The sequence below is a fragment of the Ctenopharyngodon idella genome, chromosome 18 (assembly GCF_019924925.1).
Source record: "Ctenopharyngodon idella isolate HZGC_01 chromosome 18, HZGC01, whole genome shotgun sequence".
In the NCBI taxonomy this organism is placed as follows: Eukaryota; Metazoa; Chordata; class Actinopteri; order Cypriniformes; family Xenocyprididae; genus Ctenopharyngodon; species Ctenopharyngodon idella.
Genome location: NC_067237.1, coordinates 35,356,298 through 35,375,063, shown reverse-complemented (window position 1 = coordinate 35,375,063; position 18,766 = coordinate 35,356,298).

Below are 18,766 nucleotides of genomic sequence, written 5' to 3'. Positions count from 1 at the left end.
AACACACTTTGCTCGCTCCATGAGGACAGCAGCTGTCAAATATCAAGAAATCACAAGTCCAACAACTGACACAACCCAGCTACAGCAGGAGGATGTGGCTCAGGCCAAATTTACAGCTGCTAGTAACCGTGAGTTCCTTGAGTGGTGGCACTGGGACAGCATCGGAGCTGCGTGTGAGCCAAGATGTGGAGGATGCCGATGTGGAAACTGTCCACCAGGAGGAAAAGAAATGACCCTGGCAGAGGAGAGGGAGCTGGAGGTCATTAACGGAGGCCTCACCTACAAGAAGGGGGATGATCACACACCAGCTCCACATTGGGATGCAAAGTATCCTTGGACGGTAGATCCAGCCTCTCTCCCAAACAACAAAGGTGCAGTCCAGGCTTGTTTCTTAAGGATGGAAAAGCAACTAAGCAGAGAGCCAGATTGGAAAGTCGCATATGGTATCCAGATCCATGAAATGGTCGAACAAGGCGCAGCCATAAAACTCACCAACAAAATCATGGACAAGTGGAAAGGACCAGTGTGGTACGTAAGCCACCTGGTGGCGCCAAACCCTCATTCGGTGACAACACCAGTTCGTATTGTATGGAATAGTAGCCAGAAATACAAAGGCGTGAGTATGAATGATCTTCTTCTGAAGGGACCAGACGTTCTCAACCCTATCAGAGCTGTCCTGCTGAGGTTCAGAGAAGGGATGCATGCATCTCTAGGAGACATCAAAAAGATGTACAACTCTGTATGGCTGGAGGAGCGTGAGATGCATCTTCACAGGTTCCTCTGGAGGGACAGCCCAGATGAAGAGATAAGTGAATATGCAATTACCAGAGTCAACATTGGGGACAGACCTGCTGGTTGCATTGCTCAGTTGGCTATGAGGGAAACAGCACGGCTGCCCAACTTTATTCACTTGGAGGATGAGCGCAGAGTCATTGAAGAAGACAGTTATGTGGATGACCTCTTAACCTCCCAAAATGACCTAGATAGACTTGAAAAAATCACAGCAAATGTTGAAGAGATTTTGAAAGCTGGAGGTTTCTTTCTCAAGCCATGGGTCCGGTCAGGGCAAAGTGGGAGGCAAGGAATGGAGGCGGAGGTTCTAACAAAGAAACAAGGTAAAACCACCTTAATTCTTCCAAATCAAATGAGGGACGAAGACAACAAAGCCTTGGGCATCGGCTACCAAGTGGATGAAGACAAGCTCTACATGTTAACCTCAGTTAACTTTTCCAAAAGAAAGAAGAAGATGAGAGTTGGAAAAGATCTTCTCAAGGAGGAGGTAAGAACTGAGACACCTAATCCACTGACTAGGAGAGCTCTCTTAAGCCAAGTAGCTGGACTGTACGGCCCAATTGGTTTAGTTACACCTGCCAAACAGAAGGGAGCAATTCTTGTTAGAAAAGCATTTCAAGAGGGAGGGGGTGGGAAACTAACCCAAGAAACCTGGGACCAACCTCTCTCAGAAAGGCTCAGAGAAGAAGCCATACAGCTTTTTGAAGAATATGTGCAGCTTGGACAGGTGAAATTCCACAGGAGTCTCACACCAGCTAGCTGGGTAGGGAAACCTTGGGGCATCACATTTTCTGATGGAAGTGACAAAACCTTTGGAGCTGTGATGTATTTAAGATGGGAGACAAGTCAAGGCACTGAAGTTCGATTAGTTGAATCAAAAGCCAAGCTGACACCCCTGGATCAGAAGGGAGAAGCTGTAAAAGCTGAGATCTGTGGTGCTGTCTTCGCAGCTAGAATCAGGAAGTATGTGGAAAAGCATGCTCGAATGAAGATCGAGAGATGGTTCCATCTACTTGACAGTCAAACGGTCTTGGGAGCCATTCAAAGAGTCAGTTATGGGTACAAAACCTTCTTTGCAAATAGAGTGGGTGAAATCCAGAAGGCTGGACCAGTGCAAGACTGGTGGTGGATTCGTGGAGATCTGAATATAGCTGACATCATAACAAGAGGGGGCGCTCCTGAAGATTTGAAGGAGAATTCCACATGGCAAAATGGACCAGAGTTCCTGAAGTGGCCAGTGGAGGAGTGGCCTATAAAATCAGCTGGAGAGGTTGCAGCTCATGCCAGGGAGAGTGTAAACAAGCTCCAGAGGAAGGCATTCTCAGGTGCATCAACAAGAGCTCAAGCAAGAAAGGGTCAGCAGGAAGAAGAACTACAAGTTACTAAGGAAAGTCCAAAGAGTGAAACTCAAGAGGAGAAAACTGTGGTAAACCCAACACTTCCTTTAAGAAGGAAGCCCACTGGCTGGGTTAAAGATCTTGTGGAAGTAAGAAGATTCAGTAGCCTGTCCAAACTGGTGAGAGTCATTGCCTGGGTTTGTCTAGCTGCCAAGCAGTGGCTGAAGAGAAAGTGCCGGGTCCCTAAACAGTCAAAGTGGGAGGTAACATCACCCAAGCAAGCTGTGCTGACTGTCAAAGAACATGAAGATGCACTCAAAGACCTCTTCCTCGCAGCTCAAGAGGGTACAACTTTTTCAGACACAACTCTAAACAGACTGGTAGTATACAAAGATGTGAAGTCTGGACTGCTAGTTTGTGGAGGCAGAATTCAGACGTTCAACGAAGATAAAACAGCAGTGCCAGTTTTACCATTTGAAGCATGGGTGTCTACATTGCTGGCACAAGAATCCCACAAAGTAAACCATGAGGGAGTGGCAGGAACTCTTCTCCGGATGAGGAAGAAAGCCTGGGTAATAAAAGGCCGTAGACTTGCCAAAAAAATGGTTGATAGCTGTGTGATTTGCAGGAAAAACAAGGCAAAACAGTGTCGACAAATCATGGCTGACCTGCCTCTAGAGCGAACAGCCCCAGCTGCACCTTTTGAATTTACCACCATGGACCTGTTCGGCCCTTATGAAGTGAAAGATGAGGTCAAGAAGAGAACTAGACTCAGAGTATGGGGAATAGTCTTCTGCTGCATGGCTTCCCGAGCCATACACACTGAAGTGGTAAGTGATATGTCATCTGAAGGATTCCTGCTAGCCTATCAAAGGGTCACTTCACTGAGAGGACACCCCAGGAAACTCTGGTCAGACCCTGGCACTAACTTTGTGGGAGCCAAACCTGCTCTAGAGAAGCTTCACAAATTCCTTGACCAACTAAACAAATCTGAACTTGAAGACACAGCTGCCAAGCATGGTAGAGAATGGTCGTGGAAGATCCACCCTGCAGACTCTCCCCATAGGAATGGAGCAGCAGAGGCAGCTGTCAAAGTAGTGAAGCGGGCGTTGAGCAACCTTGGTGGAGATGGTGTTTTCACATGGGGAGAATTCCAAACCTTTCTCTTCATGGTAGCCAACCTTGCAAATGAGAGACCCATCGATGCAAGAACTCAAAGCAGAGAAGACTGTGTAGAGTATATCACCCCAAATTCTCTGCTTTTAGGACGTGCCAATCCAAAGGGAGACCCTGGAGATTTCCAGTTCAATGGCTACCCTTACAAAAGACTTAAACATATTCAAGCAGAGGTAAGCAATTTCTGGAAGAAGTGGAGCCAATTGGCTGGACCTAATCTATTCATAAGAAACAAATGGCACACCAAAGAGCGAAATGTTGCGGTTGGAGATGTGGTCTGGTTGGCTGACCAAAATGCCCTGAGAGGACAGTACAAGCTGGCTAGAGTGGTCAGTGTCAATGCTGACAGCAAAGGCATCGTAAGAGATGTGCTTGTGAAGACTTTTCCCAGCTATCCTGTTCACATCACAAAGGCAAACGGCAAAGAAGGGCCCACAAGAGCAAATAGTGAAAGAACCAAGAGGCTTCAAACCAAAATCCCAGCCACAATTCTTCATAGAGATGTCAGACGCCTTGTCATTCTACTTCCCACTGAAGAACAAGCAAAGGACCAAGGGCTTGTGTGACCTCTCTAGATTTGGAAAAACCAGGAGCTCAAGTGGGAGGTGTTGAGCTAAATCTCAGGAATGGGTCTCAAAGAACTACACTTCCCAGAGTGCACCAGCAGCAGCAAACTGGCTGCTTATCACCGGATCAGTCATTGTCACTGATTGAGAGCACCTGTTAAGACATGGAGGTTCTCATTCATTCAGAAAAAGAAACTTCAGAGAGAAGATGCTCCAAGTTCACTCATAGGTTCAGTCCAAAGACGCCAATGGTCGGTGAAATGTTTTATTTTATTTCATGGTGATTGAAATGCTGCTTAATATTTCAAGTATGTTTAACTGCTGTGTAGATTGGTTAAGAAACATATTGTAGCATTGACTTCACTGATTTTGTGTTAAATGAGTTTGTGCTAAAATAATTGAATAATTAAAAAAAATAAATGTATAAGATAAAAAAGGATAGTACAAGTTAAAAATGTTAAAATTCTGTTAAATGTTAAAACTTCACTAAAACATTTGAAAATGTTTAATTAAAATGTTTAGTTAAAATGGTAACTTTTGTTTCTCTGTCTTTAAAGGTTTACAACCTAATTTACTGAATCAACTGACAAAGCCAAAAAGAAAATTAAAAGTGATTGAGTTGGAAATTTGAGTTGTCCTTGTGTCCTTTGGAAGTTGAACAAGAGGAGGACTTGACAGGCCCTTAGACGGCACTGCATCACATACAGGAATGCTACTGTAATGGAAATCACAACATGGGCTCAGGAATACTTCCAGAAAACATTGTCGGTGAATACAATCCACCGTGCCATTCGCCGTTGCCGGCTAAAACTCTATAGGTCAAAAAAGAAGCCATAATCTAAACATGATCCAGAAGCGCAGGCGTTTTCTCTGGGCCAAGGCTCATTTGAAATGGACTGTGGCAAAGTGGAAAACTGTTCTGTGGTCAGACGAATCAAAATTTGAAGTTCTTTTTGGAAAACTGGGACGCCATGTCATCCGGACTAAAGAGGACAAGGACAACCCAAGTTGTTATCAGCGCTCAGTTCAGAAGCCTGCATCTCTGATGGTATGGGGTTGCATGAGTGCGTGTGACATGGGCAGCTTACACATCTGGAAAGGCACCATCAATGCTGAAAGGTATATCCAAGTTCTAGAACAACATATGCTCCCATCCAGACGTCGTCTCTTTCAGGGAAGACCTTGCATTTTCCAACATGACAATGCCAGACCACATACTGCATCAATTACAACATCATGGCTGCGTAGAAGAAGGATCCGGGTACTGAAATGGTACAGATCTTTCACCCATAGAAAACATTTGGCGCATCATAAAGAGGAAGATGCGACAAAAGAAGACCTAAGACGGTTGAGCAACTAGAAGCCTGTATTAGACAAGAATGGGACAACATTCCTATTCCTAAACTTGAGCAACTTGTCTCCTCAGTCCCCAGACGTTTGCAGACTGTTATAAAAAGAAGAGGGGATGCCACACAGTGGTAAACATGGCCTGGTCCCAACTTTTTTGAGATGTGTTGATGCCATGAAATTTAAAATCAACTTATTTTTCCCTTAAAATGATACATTTTCTCAGTTTAAACATTTGATATGTCATCTATGTTGTATTCTGAATAAAATATTGAAATTTGAAACTTCCACATCATTGCATTCCTTTTTTATTCACAATTTGTACAGTGTCCCAACTTTTTTGGAATCGGGTTTGTATATATATATATACACACACACACGCACACTCATATGTATGTGTATATATATATATATATTTATGTGTATGTATAGTAACGGGCCGGCCCACATTTTACAGTGGCCCTACCAGGAAAACTTAAGATGGTTGGTAGGTAGGTAGGTAGCTTGCCCATTTTTCTTGCTTCCAAACTGATAGTTGAGTTCACTTGCTACTCACCCCTTAACAGGTGCCACTGTATATAATATATACAGTGTTATTATGTACAGCAATATAATCAATGTTATTCACTTCACCTGTCAGTGGTTTTAATGTTGTGGCTGATCAGTGCATATATATATATATATATATAAAGGCCTGCCCAATCGGCCCAACGGCCCAACCTTTCCCACAGGACGGGGAAGGTTTCTTTGCACATTCGGTCTTTTCAGTGTGGCAAAGTAGTTTAATTCCAATTAAATTATTATCTGACTCCATTTTATTATGACCTCGAATTTAGGTTAGAATGCCAATTGATTATTGACTATTTATATGAGAATTCATCTAGACATTTGATTATTCTGTTTAACTCTTTAATCTTATTGTACTCGTTCATTCGGTTCTCAGAGTCGCACAGGGTCCTCGCACCAGCTGTTATGCGGGCCCATGATCACAAACTCGCCAGTCTGATCAATAACCAGAGGTTATGGCTAAAGCAATTTAAGCTGCCCATGCTTGCTATTGTTAAAAGGTACCCATGTAGCCCCATACAATCGCCTATATAACAACTTAGTTAAAGCTCCGACAATAATCAGGGGTTATGACCAGTACAAGTAGTAGTCAGGTAATGTCGCCCCTCGATAGTAATTTATCTGGCCCCATATAGTTAATAATAGTCAAGTCAAGTCACCTTTATTTATATAGCACTTTTTACAATGCAGATTGTGTCAAATCAGCTTTACAGTGATAACTGGTATATAATTTTGGCTGCACAGCAGCTCTTAAAGAAAATGCTGTCAATGTAGGCAGATGCAAAGCACTGTTGAATATCAAATGTCAAATGTCAAGTGTCCCCAACTAAGCAAGCCAAAGGCCAAAGGCGACAGCGGCAAGGAACCCAAACTCCAACAGGTGACATCAGGTGGCAAACAGGTGGCAAATGGGTGTTAAAATGGAGAAAAAACCTTGGGAGAAACCAGGCTTAGTTGGGGGCCAGTTCTCCTCTGGCAAACAGTGCTTTGTTACGATTCAGGTAGCTATCATAAGCCCGATAGGATCGCAACATTCAAAGTATTTATTCCAGTTCAATCCAGTTGAGGATCGTATTCATCACGCCGGTATGGACAGTTTGTTGAGGAACTGTGCCACTGGCTGTCGTGTCGATGAGGCCTTCACAATGGATGATCTAGTTGACTCAATCTCTGCTGATACTTCAGGGCTGCGTTGTGGTCGTGTCAAGGCGTAGGTCCTCAATCTCACCTGGATACGGCCTGGATCCGGTTGACTACGGTAAACCTCGGGATAAACAGAAAGACTAATATTAGCGTAGATGCCATTCTTCTTCTGATGTAATGAGTACATCTGGTGTTATAGGAAGTGTTCCCGGTTCCGGCTGACCTAATTTATGCAGCCTAATAATCCTTTAACGGATTTGAAAAAATAAATTGATAATGTGTTATGTGTATGCCAGGTTAAAGAGATGCGTTTTTAGTGACTGACAGAGTGTGTCTGCTTCCCGAACAATGCTAGGAAGATTGTTCCAGAGTTTAGGTGCCAAATCGGAGAAGGATCTACCGCTTGCAGTTGATTTTGATATTCTAGGTATTATCAGCTGGCCTGAATTCTGAGATCGCAATAGACGTGAAGGACTATAATGCATTAAGAGCTCGCTCAGGTACTGGGGAGCTAAACCATTTAGTGCTTTGTAAGTAATTAGCAAGATTTTAAAATCTATACGATGTTTAACAGGAAGCCAATGCAGTGTTGACAGAACTGGGCTAATATGGTCATACTTCCTAGTTCTAGTAAGAACTCTAGCTGCTGCATTTTGTACGAGCTGTAGTTTGTTTAACAGGCGAGCGGAACAACCACCCAGTAGAGCGTTACAGTAATCTAGCCTTGAGGTCATGAACGCATGAACTAACTGTTCTGCATTTGTCATTGAGAGCATATGTCGTAGTTTAGATATATTTTTAAGATGGAAGAATGCGGTTTTACAGATGCTAGAAACATGGCCTTCAAATGAAAGTTTGGTATCAAAGAGCACACCCAGGTTCCTAACTGACGACGAAGACTTAACAGAGCAGCCATCAAGTGTTAGACAGTATTCTAAGTTATTACGTGAAGAAGTTTTTGCTCCAAAAATTAGAATCTGTTTTTTCTGAATTTAGTAGTAGGAAATTACTGGTCATCCAATTTCTTATATCAGCTATGCATTCCGTTAATTTTGTGAATTGGTAAGTTTCATCAGGGCGCGAAGAAATATAGAGCTGAGTATCATCAGCATAACAGTGAAAACTAACGCCATGCTTCCTAATGATATCTCCCAAGGGTAGCCTTGTGGTACTCCATATTGAACTTGTGATCGATATGACATCTCTTCGTTTACTACTACAAACTGACAACGGTCAGATAAGTATGATTTGAACCATGACAGTGCAATTCCAATAATGCCAACATAATTTTCGAGTCTATTTAAAAGAATATTGTGATCAATAGTGTCAAATGCAGCACTAAGATCCAGTAACACTAATAGAGAGATACAACCACGATCTGATGAAAAGAGCAAATCATTAGTAACTCTAATGAGAGCAGTCTCAGTACTATGGTACGGTCTAAATCCTGACTGGAAATCCTCACAGATACTATTTCTTTCTAAAAAGGAACATAGTTGTGATGATACTACCTTTTCCAGTATTTTTGACAGAAAAGTGAGATTTGAGATCAGCCTGTAATGGACTAATTCTCTAGGATCAAGTTGTGTTTTTTTAATAAGAGGTTTAATAACAGCCAGCTTAAAAGTTTTCGGCACGTATCCTAGTGATAAAGATGAATTAACAATATTAAGAAGAGGATCTATGACCTCTGGAAGCATCTCTTTCAATAGCTTAGTCGGTATAGGGTCTAACATACATGTTGTTGATTTTGATGATTTAACAAGTTTAGACCATTCTTCCTCTCCTAAAGCAGTAAATGAATTGAATTTTTCCTCTGGGACACTACAATGCACTGTCTGACGCGATACTGTAGTAGACGGTTGCATGGTTATAATTTTCTCTTTGTCAATCTTGCAAGTAAAGAAGTTCATAAAGTCATTACTGCTGTGCTCTTTGGAAACATCAGAAGTTGAAGCTTTATTTCTTGTTAATTTAGCCACTGTATCAAATAAATACCTAGGGTTGTGCTTATTTTCTTCTAAAAGTTTTGAAAAATAGGCAGATCTAGCAGTTTTTAAGGCCATTCTGTACTCAATCATTCTCTCTCTCTACGAAATGCGAAAAACTTCTAGTTTTGTTTTCTTATAGCTGCGCTCCATTTTTCTGGCTGCTCCCTTTAGGGCCTGAGTGTGCTCATTGTACCATGGCATTGGATTAATTTCCTTAATCTTTTTTAAACGCAAAGGAGCAACTGAGTCTAATGTGCTGGAAAAGACAGAGGCAATAGTTTCTGTTGCAACATCGATGTCTTCTAAGCTATCTGGTATGCTAAGGCGATGAAACTGATCAGGAAGATTATTTATAAAGCGATCTTTAGTGGTAGAAGTGATGGTTCTACCATATTTATGGCAGGGAGGCAGTTTAGCAGCCTTGACTAAATGTAGTATACACGAGACTAGATAATGATCTGAGATGTCGTCGCTCTGCTGCAGAATTTCAACGGCATCAATATCGATTCCATGTGACAATATTAGATCTAACGTATGATTACGACAATGAGTGGGTCCTGACACGTGTTGTCTAACTCCAATAGAATTTAGAATGTCTGTAAATGCCAATCCTAATGCGTCTTTTTCATTATCTACATGGATATTAAAATCACCAACAACAAGGACTTTATCTGCAGCTAGTACTAACTCCGATAGAAAATCAGCAAATTCTTTGATAAAGTCTGTATGGTGTCCTGGTGGCCTGTATACAGTAGCCAGCACAAATGTCAACTTACATAATGTTACATAAAGTACCATCACTTCAAAGGAATTATATTTGAAAGACTTTCGACTAATACTGTAAATATTACTATAAATTACAGCAACACCTCCTCCTTTGCCTTTCTGATGAGGATTGTGTCGATAATAATAACCTGGAGGGCTAGACTCATTTAAAGTAATGTAATCGTCTGATTTTAGCCAAGTTTCTGTCAAACACAGCAAATCCAGATTATTGTCTGTGATAATATCATTTACAATAAGTGCTTTTGAAGAAAGGGATCTAATTAACAACCCAAGCTTTATCATTTGTTTATCAGTATTATCTCTATTTTTTATTTGTTGAACATCAATTAAATTTTTACCATTAAATGGGTTTGGAAGTTTTTTGTTTTTACTAATTCGGGGTACAGACACAGTCTCTATGTGATAATATCTAGGTGTAAGAGTTTCTATATGTTGGGAATTATCTGACTTCTGTAACGTGAGGCAGCTAGCAGACGGTCGGTTTAGCCAGTATGTCTGCTTCCTGACCTGGACCCCAGTTTGTCATGTTTCAGCTCTAAGACTATGTGCCATATTACTAGAGAGAAGAGCAGCACCATCCCAGGAGGGATGAATACCATCTCTTTTCAACAGGTCAGGTCTCCCCCAAAAACTTTTCCAATTGTCTATGAAACCTATATTATTCTGCAGACACCACTTAGACAGCCAGCCATTGAGTGATGATAAACTGCTAACTATCTCATCACTCCAACAAACAGGAAGGGGACCAGAGCAGATTACTTTTCCTGACATTGTACTTGCGAGTTCACACACCTCTTTAATGTTAATTTTAGTGATCTCCGACTGGCGAAGTCGAACATCATTAGTGCCGACGTGAATAATGATTTTAGAGTATTTACGATTAGCATTAGCCAGCACTTTGTGACTATGGTGGCTGGTGTCTCTATTTTCACGTTCCGTGTAATAGAAATGCCAATAGAGACACCAGCCACCATAGTCACATGTTTGCCGGGATCCAGAGCACCTGACATCAAAGCAAATTTAAAAGTGCTGGCTAATGCTAATCGTAAATACTCTAAAATCAATATTCACGTCGGCACTAATGATGTTCGACTTCGCCAGTCGGAGATCACTAAAATTAACATTAAAGAGGTGTGTGAACTCGCAAGTACAATGTCAGGAAAAGTAATCCACTTTCAACAGGATTCTCAGTGGGTGTATCACTGAGTGGGGAGAACCTGTTTGATGTTCTTATTGGAACGGAAGAGTGGTGTTTTCCGTGGCTAGGCCGCCTCATCGTTACCCAAGTGCCCTGCTGCGCGGGCTCTACAGCCGGAACCGAACAATGTACAGAGTTCACTAAGCTAGTCGCATCCAAAACAGTATCTGAACCCCTTACATTCTTACTATCCTCAATTAAAGTTTGGATGCGTGTCTCTAATTCTGAGATTTTCTCTGTCAGCCTAACTATTTCCCTACATTTATGACATGTAAATCCCTCGTCGCTGACAGAGAAAGCTATAATGAACATGTGGCAAACAGAACACGATATAACACTAGGAGAGGATGACATGACTCACCGTGTTTGTAGACTGATCCAACTTACCACAGCTGTTTGATGAACGCGTTGAAAAGAAAATGAGCGCGTGAGAGACTGATGACAAGTTAACAAGCTAGTGAGATGCAAACGCGGTATATAGTTAATAATATAACTATATAACAACTTAAAGCAGAGGCAATGACCAGAGGTTATGACCAGTACACCTTTGTCTAGCCCCATATAGTGAATGCGATTGCATAACAACTTAGTTAAAGTCAAGCAGTTAGTCAGAAATCTAGAATCTCGCCAGATGTGCCCCATGCTCCATACAATCCGAGATCTAGTATGTACTTAATCCTGGTCGTTTGCGGTAACAACAGATACATCGTAATCTACTGAAGTCAATAATTTCAAAGTAAGTCAAAATGAAGCCAAATGTAACAATTTATTAGTCAGGTAAATGTATCATGCCAATTACATAATCAATTTAAAGATGATCAATACAAAACATCAAACGCTCAGAAAAAGAGTAAAAAGATGCATACCTGACATTAGAAAAATAATGTCCTGGACACAGCAATGTGGGCTGATCTGATTACAGAATCGCCCTGAGCCTCCTGCAACATCTCTAATACTCAGACCAAGACAGAAACTTTTTTCAAATGGAAACATGAGTTCACAATGGGAATTTGCATTAATCAGGGTCCTAGACTGAGTAGTTTACACCTTTTGGGGACAGAAGGCCATTTGCATGAAAGACCCTGTGAAGGTGGACACCTAGTACAGAGAGCAAAATATCTCTAAAATCTTAAAACCGTTATTACCTTCTGGTTTACTTCTGTGGGAATGAGACCTTTGTACCAGTAGCACTGAGACATTTCAAATGATACCAAACATGTATAGTGTTGTATGATAACTGTTCACATTAAACCATATAGATTTTGGGTGAATATCAGGTCATCTCTGCATAGAGAGAAAAGATGGGGGAAGAGGGGGTGAAGGAAAGGAAATGTAGAGTAAGGCAATGCTGAGGTGTGATCGACTCAGTGTGATTGCATCTCGGATGGGGATGCTAATTTTGAAAGAGAGAGTTCAAATGTTAATTTCCTTTGTTTTCTCAAAGAGTAGCCCTCTCTTGGTCCAGACAGTCCAGCATCAATCTTACAATACAGTATATGACAACAGGATGCAGTGCTCTGGGCAATGTTCTGTGTCCTGGCATTCATGTGGATGTTGCTTTGACATGTACCACTTACCTAAACACCTTGACAAAGGCTTTTTGCCAAAATGTTGGTGAAATAAAATATTTGCAAGTGAGTGTGCGGTTATATCTCCATTATACAGATCTGTTAGCTTTGACCTGCACCTCAGATGGTGTGCATTTGCATTTAAAGTGTTTTATTAAGCAACCACATACACCCCAATATTGTTTCCTGATGGCAGTGGTCTCTTTCAGCAGGATAATGCACCCTGCCACACTGCAATGTTCAGTACAATGACATAAACACGGAAGCTCTGCCACGTAAATAGTGTAACAGAATGACAGGGTAGAGACAAATTTGTTGAATACATTAATTTTTTGTTTTTGTTTTTGCACACAAAAAGTATTCTTGTCACTTCATAAAATTAAGGTTGAACCACTGTAGTCACATGGACTATTTTAACAATGTCTTTAATACCTTTCTGGACGTCAAAATTTGCAATGACATTGCTGCCTATGTGTGGATCAGATACCCTCAAATTTCATCAAAAATATCTTAATTTGTGTTCTGGAGATAAACAAAGGTCTTAAGGGGTTTGGGATGACATGAGGATGAGTACTTAATGACAGAAATTTCATTTTTGAGTGAACTAACCTTTTAATTTAACCAACTGTGATAGTTTCATCAAACGGTAAATCAATATGCAGTACATAAATAAAAGTAAACTGAACACTACTTACCATTAATGTGACTTCTGGTGCTGCAGTGCTTTGTAGTCAGTTCACATTTTAAGTAACGAAATTCAATTATAAAATGTAAAAACCACAGATCCAGATCACTTCACAAATGCAAATTCTTCCTGCCATTATGACTGTAAAGAATAATGGCAAGAAGACTTATTTCACCTTTGTTAAAGAACTGAAAACAAATAGTGGCTATGTTGACTAACTGATTTATGAATAAGACCGGGAAATTACCACTCGATTTCACATTTTAGTTTGTTGCGCCACATCATGATTGGATGGTGTATTATAAATGGCAAACAGGAATTGATGAATTATATATTTTTAAATATGTAATATGCACATTTTTTTAATTGAATCAGTACAAGGACAGTCACTGAGAGAGCCATACAGTAAATGGCCCGCAAACCTGTAACAACAGGAATTTTTGGACTTTTGAGCGATTCATTACCACTTTGTTCACACTGTCATAATTCAAATTCATTTTGTTTTTACCAGAATATTTCTGTTGTTGATTGTTGAGAGGGGCATTTTTGATTCATTTTGTAAAAGGGCAGATACTTGACCCACATTCTTACGCATTTAGTGAGATCAGCGGTCTGGTGATGTCCGAATAGTTGGGTACAAACCTCCTATAATAACCTTCACCTATAATTAACCTATCTTACCTCCTTTTTGGTCTTGGATATCTGGCAGGATGCAATCATTGCTAATTTGTGGATGCACCTCCTTATGACTCAAGTGAAGGCCTAGAAGTTGTTCTGCAAATTCAATCTGCAACCTGGCTACCTCGGCGAGCTGGCAGGGTGTGAGGTGATCTCCAGCAGGGATCTGAGACTGAGGATTGACTCTTGGATTAGCTTCTGGTCCGAGATCATCCTCTCCTCTCCGCTCCGCTCACTGTTGTCAGCTCTAACCTCATAATCGATATCCCCAATCTGTTTGACCTCAAACGGTCCTTGCCACTTGGCAAGTAATTTCAAGTTAGAAGTAGGGAGCATTACAAGCACCTTATCTCCCAGTGTAAATACATATACATAAATGCCAGGAGATTAACCCTTGTATTATGTTCAATTTCTGGGTACGATTTTGTTGGAGAGGGTCAAATTAACCCGTAGTGGATTTAATACAATTCCCAAAAAAATCACACTATATGAAAAACATCAAAGAATCAGGTACAAACAGTAAAATAATATCATATTTTAATATCAATACATTTCACACATTACAAAATAAATATCAGAACTTATGATTTATAAAAATGTTTTAACCACTGTTATTTAAAACTGTAACCAGTTTGCCATTACATTTTTATAACAATAATATCTTCTAGTCTAAACCTAAAGTAATCTTGACAAATATTATTTGAAAGCTTTCAGACTCTAGTTTTCATATTTGGCGACTGATTTTCGATAGCGATACATAGTGATAGATTCTACATTTGTGATGCATCGCTGAACAATAACGCACACCCGGATTCTTTATGCTTGTCTTTTGTTTATTAGAGATTGAATTCAAAACAAATATTAGCATACTGCACAAACTACTTCTGAATATGATGTCTGCTTTATAAATATTATTAAAAAAAATATTGAAACATATGGTTTAGATCACTCAAACCATAAGAAAAGTACTAAAGAAATCGTTAAAATAGTCCACGTGACTGCAGTGGTTCAACCTTAATTTTATGAAGTGACGAGAATACTTTTTGTGCGCAAAAACAAAACAAAAATAACGACTTTACTCAACAATATCCTCTCTTCTGTGTCATTTTCTTATGCTGTTTACGTTCAGCGCTTCCAGGTTCTACGTCAGAACAATGACTCAGTATTGGCCGACACTGTTCACGTGAGCAGCACAACGCATGCATGTGATGGTGACGCAGGAGTCGGCCAATAATGAGTTGGCGTTCGGACGTAAACACGGAAGTGCTGAACTTTGTTCACTCCATCAACTGCGTACGAGACTGACAGGGTAGAGAACAAATTGTTGAACAAAGTCGTTATTTTTGTTTTTTTTTGTGCATAAAAAGTATTCTAGTCGCTTCATAACATTAAGGTTTAACCACTGTAGTCACATGGAATATTTTAACGATGTCTCCAGTACCTTTCTGGACTTTAAAAGTGGTGGTTAAATTGCTGTCTATGGACGAGTCAGATAGCCTACCTCTCGGATTTCATCAAGGTCTTACGGGTGTGGAACGACATGAGGGTGAGTTAATTAATGACAATTTTCATTTTTGGGTGAACTAAGCCTTTAACATCCCCCTACTGTATTGAGGAGAAAAGTAGTAGCACGTTGATCTGCCAGTCGTGGGTCTTTCATGTGGAGAACTCTGCTCATATTTTTACATAATGATTTATTTAAAGATTAATGGCCAAACAGAGCTTTATAAATGTTAACATTGTTGTTGCAGATGAAATATGACATAGATAAATATTTTTATCAGGTAAAAACTGTTGATGTGAAGGAAATTTTTTATTAATCATAACTAAACTAACATTTCCTTTTCTTGCAGGATTAACATTTATCCCCATTTGTCCCCAAAACTTTGGTCAAAGTTAGTGTGTTGAAATGTGACGGTTACGGAAAGACCGCACGTTTACCATAGACTTGAGTTGTAAATGCATTCTCTCTCTCTCTCTCTCTCTCTCACACACACACACACACACACACACACACACAGAGACTGCTTGCTGATACACGAGTTCATTATGATTATCAATCAAATGAGTGAATGAAATACGTAGTTCCGCTAAGGTTGGGAATGTACCATTTATTAATTGAGCGTTCAGGGACAACGTGGCCGAGTTGTTACTGTTATTTCCTGTTCAAATTAATGTAAGTGTAAATGATTTTGTAGCATAAGAGTAGATTTATTTATTCGGAACTGTGACAACCTGTTTCTTCAAGACTCTATATATTTATGGGAAATGTGTAAAGTGTTGTATGTGAGTTTGTCCCTCCCCATGGGTTAATGGTGCTGGCCGCCATTATAAATGTGCATGTCTGTTTAATGAAGTTTATATGAAGGTAAAATGATGCCATAAAGAATCGCATGCGCAAAGTAATATTTGTGGAAGTGTACACAAGATTGTAAGCGTAAATTAAATTTCCATGCGCAAGAGAAGATTTGTAAAGGTGTAATTCGCATTTCAAGCTTAAGAAAAAATTATTTGCAGCACTTTACTGTTATTCGTAAGTGCATTTCGTGAATTGTGAAACTGCAGCTTTATGCTAAAGCAAAATAAATATGATCTGTATTCTGACTTCCATTTTTCCGCGCCTACACTTTTGGCACGTTTTTTTTTTTCGGAGAAATTCGGCCAAAAGCATTGCAAGCCTGTGAACAGTGATTTCCCAGCAAACACAAAACGTTTTTACAACTTTTCACAACGTTGGATTTTGGTTGCAATAGGTAATGTTGTAGTACAACGTTTTGAAAACGTTTTAAAAACGTTTTTTTTTTTTTTAAATAAAAAAAATAATGTAACCAAAATAACACGAAAAACGTTGTGAAAATACCAAGCTGGTATGTTTTCTTTCAGTAGTCAAAAAAACGTTAATATCACGTCTGTCTACTACGAAAACGAAACTATACCAAATTGCAACTTTTGGGAGACGTTTTATTCAGGTGTTAAAATAACGTGATTGGAATACGACGTTTAAAAAACGTCATGACGGTACCAAAATACAACTATGTCAAAACAAAGACTATAGGCCAAAACGCGTACATTGTTTTTTTTTTTTTTTTTTTCCCAATACCCTATAGCCTACTTTTATTTCTGCACCACGTTTATCATTTTTGGTATATATAAAACATATGTTTTCTTTAGTCAAAAAGAAAAGAAAAAAAAGAAAATGTAAGTATTCTAAAGCTATTATATTATATTATATTATATTATATTATATTATATTATGCCCATATTATATTACTATAGCCTGATATAAACTGACTTCAAACATTGTTTTACAATCTCAATACAGCTTTCATATTCTCATTCCACAGTTTGATAGTAGTCCAACATAGGTCTACTATAGGCCTACAATACGTTATCAAGTTTCAGGACCTTTTTCTGGTAATTGACTCCATCAGTATGTAATGTTTTAACTTTACATGCATATGTAAACACTAGCTGCTTTAACTTTTGACGTTTTAATCGGCGTGGGCGTTTAACATTCGAGTCGCGTGAACGATCGGATTGGAGTCACCATGGAAACGGGACGGCAACTCAACCAACTGACAAGTGACAAGCAGGAGCATGGTCTGTCACTGTTATTTTCACTGCTTTCAGGTAAGTTTATATGGAAGCCCGTTTCCACCACTAAAAAAAAAAAAAAGTAATTGCGACTTTTTATCTCAGAATTCTGACTTTTTATCTCGCAATTGCGAGTTTATATCTCACAATAAAGTCAGAATGCTGAGATATAAAGTCGCAATTGCGTGATATAAAGTCAGAATTCTGAGATATAAAGTCGCAATTGCGTGATATAAAGTCAGAATTCTGACTTTTTTTCTCGCAATTCTGACTTTTTTTCTCGCAATTGCGAGTTATAAAGTCAGAATTCTGAGATATAAAGTCGCAATTGCGTGATATAAAGTCAGAATTCTGACTTTTTTTCTCGCAATTGCGAGCAAAAAAAGTCAGAATTGCGAGTTTTTATCTCAGAATTCTGACTTTTTTTTTTTTTTTTTTTTTTTCTCGCAATTGCGAATATATCTTTTGACTCACTCGCGGGCACCATAGGTCATCGGAAACCAAGATGTGAGAGCTGCAGCACATGCCAGTAGCCTTTCTATTTTCTTCATCAGCGTTTCTTGAGGATAAGGTATGAAGAAAGTTTCTATTTTAGCCTGATAATCTTGTTCGGGTTGAATGTGTTAAAATGCTTTTGGCAAGTATACGATTTAACAAGTGTTCTGGGCTTATTATTTCATGTAACCTGATCTTACATCGTATAAGTGGCTTTATATGTATTGAGTGATACTATATATCGTATCCTGAGGTTTAATATTGTACCCAAACCGAGTGAGGTTTGCATCAAGACAAGAGATTCTTTATTAAAATTGTTTTTGATGATTTTTTTTCAGGCTTATATACTCGGGTCTAGGCCTAATAGGCCTACTAGCCTGTGTTTGCGCTTGTTAATTTCCATTAAACGGGTTTTCGCAGGATGGACGAGTTAATCTCATTTTTGAGGGAGAGAAACATCCCAACTACAACGATAAAAAGGTTAGAGGAGGATAAGGTAAGATTTAAAAAACTGTTAAACCCACTGCATAAAAAAAAAAAAAAAAAAAAAAAAAAATGGTTCACCCAAAATTAAAATGATCATTTTTTAATATTATTAACATTGAGTGGCATGGCATCTGGTGCACAGAATTCATTGGCACATGCTGCTAGGTACATCTAGTTTTCATTTGCATGTGCTAACTAGTGGATAGTTGTCATGTGCCACTGACATTGTTGCAGTGCATGTTGCTATATGTTGTAGCACCTCCAATCTCGAGTGACACATGCCACTCTCTGCGGAGCATTATGTAGTTGGTGTAACATACGCACTTAATGGCAGAAAAATATTTACTAATATGTTGC